The following is a 7,267-nucleotide window of genomic DNA, read 5'->3' as shown; positions in this document are numbered from 1 at the left end:
CAGACACTCCTCAACGAGGCCACTTTCTCATCAAACTCCGCAGCCCGAATCCCGTGTAATATGACCCGTTGTTCAGTTCCCTTTTGTGACTAAAACAAGATTTTTATCTTAATAGCTTCTTTCTCATGCTCCCGCATAGTTCACACTTTGGTCGCACAGTAAAATTACAGTGATTGCATTAGAAAAACAGCACGTGAAAAACAGAGTATTTTTCTGGAGTGGGATTCGTACCCAAGCCTTCAGATTGAGACCAGAACACTCGCGTTTACTAGGAAGCGACTTTGCCGCCTTACGTCTGGCGCCTTCGACCAGTCGGCCACCCTGAATTCCCCTGCAGTACTCTGTCCACATGCCAGATAGACAGCTGTATTTCTGAGTAGTCGGAATGACTGCTTTGTTGAGATGGTATACATGCAAACACACTCTATATCCTGGGATTTTGAATGAACATGGACCTGATGCATTTTCTCAGGTTGCCGAACATGTGCGGAATCAGAGCGTACAGCATCACAGCACTGGAATTGTGCTGCAGCCCGTTCAGGCCATCCTCCAGAGAAAGGATGACGAGGATTCGGAGAGTGTGCGGAAGAGCATCACCAAGATGCTACCTGAATTAGACTGTTTGTGCAATAAAGAGAGTTTAGTCAAACTTGTTCTTTTTTATTTTTCTCTGGAGCACCAGAGGTGAGGGGGAATCTGATATACGATTCTTAGATTTTCAGGCATAGATAATGATGGAGCGCGCAAAATTTATCGCCATTTATTTCTTAGGGCATACATTTCAAGTAAGAGGGGATCGTTTTAAACAAGGGATGCCTACACACTATCCCGCTATGTCGGCAAGACCAAGGAGTGATTGTTGTCTTCAGCAGAGGGAAAACCAAAGGTTCTTGAGCTTGTTTTCCTTGGAGGATCAGAGGCAGGGCGCGTCTGTAACTTTAAATTGTTGGTATGACTGTATCCTTTGCTTTCTTATGGGACTGCGGCATGAGATCAAAAACCTTGATGAGCTTCCATAGATGTGTCGGAGAGAGTCTATTGTCTGTCTGCATCAAGACGTGGTATGGAAATGCCGTACCTCTAAAGGGAAATCTTTAACAATTTAGTGAATTCGGCTCAGTTCATCACGGGAAATGCACTCCCAAACATTAAGCGGATCCACATAAAAAGATGTAATCGGAAAACAACATCCACCGTCAGAGGTCGTCACTATCCTGCCATGCTCTTTTTGCGCTGCTGCCATCGGGTAGATGGTACAAGAGCCTAAGGACTCGCATCACCACCAGTTACTATCCATCTGCAATCAGACCTTTGATCAACAGGTGATAATTTACGCTCACGTGCCCATCCATTAAATAATCTGACAACCAATGATTTCGCTTCAAAAACATTTCTATATTGAACAGCTGAGTATGCCAGGAAGAGCTCAGCAGACCAGGCAGCATCTGTGGAAAAGCGTAAGCAGTCGGCGTTTCGGGCCGAGATGCATCACCGTGAACTTTTTTTCTGAATAAATCACTGACCCAGAATTCGGTATACGGTGATCTATTGGAATGTGATGAACAGTGTCAAAAACATAATCTTATCCTCCAACAGTTTTTCGAATCCACCTCAACAACCCAGGTCTTCTTTACAGAAATAACGTCATCTCGATTGAACGCTTAAAGATAAATTTTGTCAGGAGTGGGATTCGAAGCCACGCCCCCGGATGGAGACCAGAACCCTCCCGTTTGTCGGAAGGACTTTCATTCCTTGAGTCTGGCACCTTAGACCACTCGGCCACCCTGACAACTTCTGACGTGTGTTTGAGAACGGAATAAATGCCTGATTTGTAAGAAACATCATATCCACACAAACACATATATCATCCTGTCAATCGGAAATGAAAGCGAAAGTGTTACAGTTTGCTCAGGTTAGGCAGCTTCTGTGGAAAGTAAAGCTGTAAAATATTACAATTCGAAGACTCGTGAGACGCGTCTCGGCAAGAATTGAGGAAGGACGTTTGTTGGGATGGATGAGAACGCTTGGAAGACTCAGCGCTTTCACATTTAGGGAAGCGGAGAAATAAACTTTTATATACAGGACTGAATCTGAAAACTGGGTGGGAGTTGATCGCAACAACGTCAACAGAAACTGAACGCAGCAGGTTCAATGATACCGGGCAAGGCTGCTTTACAGATGGATGTTGGTAAATAAACTATAAGGCCCAATTATCTGATCAGTTTGGAACAAAGTGAAGATGTGACAAGGTTCACAGGAAAATGAGACATCGTGCGGAAAGGCCGTTCGGTCTACTGTGTCTGTTTCATCATTCCATCATGGATGAGTTATGACAGTCAGAATGTTTTTCAGGCTTGTAGGTCAATGTTTAATCTGAGAGAGGAGACGGAAACAGGGTGTTTTGGACGTCAGAGCATCGGCCTTTCTGAGAGATGGGACGCTTTAGAGAACGTATTCGCTCAGGTTATCTGACCCAGTGTTAAAGGCACAGAACACATTAAAGTAAGACAGGGACAAGGGGGCGGCCACCGTCTAAGTGGAAGGCTACTCGCGCGATGTGGAAGGCGGGGAGACCTCCGGAGTTCCTGCTGACCACACCTGCGAGAAGAGCACACAGCTGCCGCTTGTAACAATCCTCCCTATGGCGTGATGGACTAGGACAGAAAGAGTGGTAGATGCACCCACGGTGCAGGCCACAGGGAACTGTGGGACAGTCAGGAAGAGGAATGGATTTAAAGAGGCAAGCAGACTATCAATATGGCCATCACCATCAGACACATCTGGATGCGGTTTGTGTTTGGATGACCTGGTAGGGAAAAACCACAGGACCTCTGGCACTGGGTCTGGTTTTCTGACTCAAAAGGGAAGGAGAAGACAGATTCCTGGATGGTATGTTACCTCCCGGGTGCCGGGGTCCGGGACAACGCGGATCAAATTCTGAACATTTTTCAGTAGGAGTTTGAGCAAACAGCGGTTATGGTCCGTTTAGGTACCAGTGACATCGGAGTGACGACTTTCTGCAATGGAAATTCAGAGAGATAGGTGCTGAGGTGGAGGGCAGGAACTTCGGGGTTGTGACAGTGACACGTGTCGCGTCCTAATGAGGCTAGGAATGGAAATATGATACAGATTAACACGTGTCTAAGGGTTTGGTATAGGAGACAGGCCATACGATTTTTCAATCACTGATCTCTCTTCCAGGGAAGCTGAGACCTTTGGATAAAGACGGTTTGTGTGTGAACTGGAAGTGTAGTAAGATCTTGTCGGAAGGTTAGCTAGCGCTGCATGATGAAGCGTAAACGACATTTAGAGGGGAATTGGAAGCAGGGTGCCAGAACTGCTGGTGCAGAAATTGTGCAGACATGTTGATAAGATGTCACACTACGTCAGCAATGCTATCATTGAGCAAGGTCCGACTAGTGACCTGAGGTGCGTATATTTCATGGCAGAAGCATCTGAGAATGAGCCGGTGAACTCACTGCTTGGATCAAAACCTGGAATCATGGTATCTTAGCCGATAATGAGACTAGGTTGGGAGAGTCTGGTCTGGCAGTTCAGTATTTCGGGGTTCCTTTGCTTTTGAAGTGATAGAGCGGGATAGACTAAAGGAGGAGAGCAGAGTTAATAATCATGGAAAATTCTTGGCTGTCTTCCGTCATTGCAGATGCTGAGTTCGACTAATCCAGGTCCCTCTCCTCCGCGGGGTCGATTATACGCGCTGAAAGGCACGGACAGACGCGCAATGGGTGAAACTGCAAACAAGGAAAGGTATGATCATGTTAATGGGGATAGATTACTGCCCACCCGATGGTCAAGAGTATTTAGACGGCCAACTTTGTGGCGATATAGCTGTGTATTGCAGGAGCATTACGGTTGTGAGAGTAGGTGTTTAACATTCCGCAAGTTAATTGTTAATTCCACACTTGTTAAGGACAAGATGGGTATGTGATCATTCAGGATATTTTTTCTTCCTTTGTGTGTTGACGAACCAACGAGAGAGTGCGCGATACGTGATCTGCTATGATGAAATAGATGAGACAGGACAAGAGATAGAAGCTTGATTTAACGAACACTTTGTAACTCGTGATCACAATGCGATTGGTTTCAATTTAAACATGGAAAAAAGATCCTTCTAGTCCGTGCGTTGAGATTTTTCATTGGGGAAGGTCAATTTGGACCGGATTGAAAAACATTTAGCGATTGTCGATTGGGGCAGGATATTTTCTGGTAAGAGGTACGCGTTCAGAAAAGAAAATCGGAGCGCTGAAAGCTCGCATGGGCCTGTCAGAAATAAAGATAGAAACAGCAAGAGTGAATAACCTTGGTTTTCAAGAGTAATGATGTTTTGGCACCTCGCTCCCGATGCCGGCGGAGACGGACGAGTTCCCTCACTGTGATTTGGCTACTGTTTTCACGAAGGACACGTAGACCTCTGGTGAAAAGTTTGTGGTGTGGAGGCCACTAAATGAGCCTAATACGGCCAGATTGTTATGACTTCAAATCATTCCAACAGATTTTGGAGGCCACATTTTCCCTTGATGGAACCATGCTGTCTCTGCTCTACGTTATCATGTGTCTCCAAGTCCCCTGAGACTTCATCCTTAATGATTGACTCCAACAGTTTCTCAACGGCTGTGGTCAGACTGAGCGGCTCAGAATCTTCCTGTCTTCTGACTCTCTATGCTTGAAGTGTGAAGTGATATTTGCAATTTTCCAGTCTTTCGAAAAAATTCAAGAACCGAGCGGTTGCTGCAAGGTCATCACTAATAACCCACCATGTCTTCAGCCAACGCTTTTTAAACTCTGGTGTACAGCATCTGGTCGTTCCAGTTTACCTTTAGAATCAAGAGTTAGTCACTTACCATCATTCCGTTCATGGTAACTTCACACACTTCATACCCCTGACACCTGGAACTTCCATCACGAGGCTGGTGTTTTCCAGACTGAAGACTGATGCAAAATACTATTTAGTTCGTCCGCTATTTCAAGGTCCCACAGTGCTACATCTTCAGCATCGCTGTCAGCGATCCAATGTTCAAACGCGATACTTTCTTTACTTTTTGTATTGTTACGTATTCAGGCAACAATAAATATATGAGTTCGGCAAGGGTTTCTTATAACAAACAACACGTTTATTAAACACAGAAAACAAACCCCCCCAAAAGTAAACACACTACCGTAACCGGAAACAGCTGCTGTGTGGCTGTTCAAACAGTTCGTAAAGTGATATTCCAAAACAGTTCTTTAAAGTGGTATTGCCAAAAGTTCGATATGCTCACAGTCCATTTAAAAGGAGAGACTTTACAGGACGATTTAGGTTCTCTTTCACGTCGCTTGCTTCGATCCCCGAAGTCGAACTTCCCACGAAGAATTCACGAAACAGAACGGCTTAAAGGCACTGACCTTTCCTTCTCCACTACCTTCAATCCTTTCTAGTTAAACCTAGGGATTAACACGAAGATAGTCAACGAAATCCTTCCAAATAAGGATCAAACAAAGGTCGCCCCCGTTTCACCGTAGAAAGCGATTCTCCTCGATCTTTAACTTCCAACTTCGAATCTTCACTCTCCGCTAATTTCCTCGAACTAACAGAATCATAAAGAACCTGTTGGCAATAACCTTTTAAACTTTAGGCATTAAATAAAAACTTCATCCTTCAACTAAACTGCGTCATCACTTCAAACACGCAGTGGCATGAAGTCAACCTGGCCAATCCAGCCACGAACTGCCCCTCCTCACAGGGTGGGGTCTACCTTTTATAACCTGTAAAAAAAAACCGTCACATGATCTCTACTGGCGGGAAAATGACATCATTCCACCATCACAAGACCATCACCTCAAGTCCAGTACAGCTTCAACCCCAGTCACATGACAAGGGCTCCACTGTCATGTGTCACGAGTACGTAACACTTCCCTCCAAAAAAAACATTTTTGGCCTGACAAGAACAAAAATTTTTAACAATTGCTTACAAGAAAAACAAAGGTATAAATTTTATAACATACACAATATACAATACCATCATATAACAGCTTATAAGTCACAATGCAGTAGGAGTGTTACAATTGAAAAAAAAACACTCCATAAAAAATTACAGTGTACATTCAACATCGAGATAGACAATCAGCAACCACATTATCTTTACCTTTAATATGAGTCATCACAATATTGTACTCTTGTAACATCAAACTCCAATTTAATAATCTTCTGTTTTTGTTTTTCATCTTACTCAGAAAATCTAACGGATTATGATCAGTGTAAACAATAAGTGGTTTCTGAGTTGTACTAACATATACCTCAAAATATTCCAAAGCTAAAACAAGAGATGACAATTCTTTCTCTATTGTCGAATAATTTCTTTGATGGTTATTAAATTTCTTAGAAAAGTAAGCTGCTGGATTATCAACTTCATCACCTTCATTCCTTTGCATTAATACTGCTCCTGCAGCCTCATCACTAGCATCCACAGCCAATGAAAAAGGTTTTCCAAAGTCAGGTGCCTTAAGCACAGGTTGTTGACATATCATTGTTTTCAATTTTTCAAATGCTTCTTGACAAGGCACCGTCCATACAAACTTCTCATTCTTCCGCAGAAGGTTAGTTAATGGAAGGGCAACATCAGCAAAATTCTTACAAAATTTCCGATAATATCCTACCATTCCCAAAAACCTTCTGAGAGTTTTTTTCCCCGTTGGAGTGGGAATCTCTAAAATTGCCTGAACTTTTGCCTGAACCGGAGCTACCTTACCTTGGCCCACAACATAACCAAGGTAAGTCACAGTGGCATGTCCAAATTCACTCTTAGCTAAATTAATAGTTAAGTTAGCTTTTGAAAGCCTTTCAAACAATTTCTCCATCGCAATAATGTGTGCTTCCCAAGTATCATTTCCTGTCACTAAATCATCAATATAAGCATCAGTATCTTTCAATCCCTGAATCACAAAGTTAATCATCCTCTGGAAAGTACCTGGGGCATTCTTCATCGCAAATGGAAGGACATTATACTCATATAACCCAGATGGAGTTACAAATGCAGAAATCTCTCTACCTCTGTCCGTTAATGGAACACACCAATACCCTTTCAATAAATCAATCTTTGTAAGGAACTTTGCCTTTCCAACTTTATCTCCACAATCATCTACTCTAGGAATTGGATATGCATCTGTTTTCGTTACAGCATTCACCTTCCTATAATCCGTACAAAACCTAATACTACCATCTGGTTTTGGCACCATAACACATGGCGAACTCCAATTCGAGTTAGAATGT

General features: G+C 43.3%; 1 non-coding gene across 1 annotated transcript; it reads right to left on the bottom strand.

The window, feature by feature from the left end:
* Positions 1-1,675: 1,675 nt before the first annotated feature.
* On the bottom strand, positions 1,676-1,789 carry trnal-caa (transfer RNA leucine (anticodon CAA)). Its single transcript has 2 exons — positions 1,752-1,789; positions 1,676-1,721 (listed from the first exon to the last, which is right to left on the bottom strand). It is a non-coding gene; the product is annotated as a tRNA-Leu (tRNA).
* Between the last annotated feature and the right edge of the window lie 5,478 nt (positions 1,790-7,267).

This window comes from Hypanus sabinus, unplaced genomic scaffold (assembly GCF_030144855.1).
Source record: "Hypanus sabinus isolate sHypSab1 unplaced genomic scaffold, sHypSab1.hap1 scaffold_1131, whole genome shotgun sequence".
Taxonomy (NCBI): Eukaryota; Metazoa; Chordata; class Chondrichthyes; order Myliobatiformes; family Dasyatidae; genus Hypanus; species Hypanus sabinus.
This window is presented reverse-complemented; position numbering and strand designations above follow the sequence as displayed.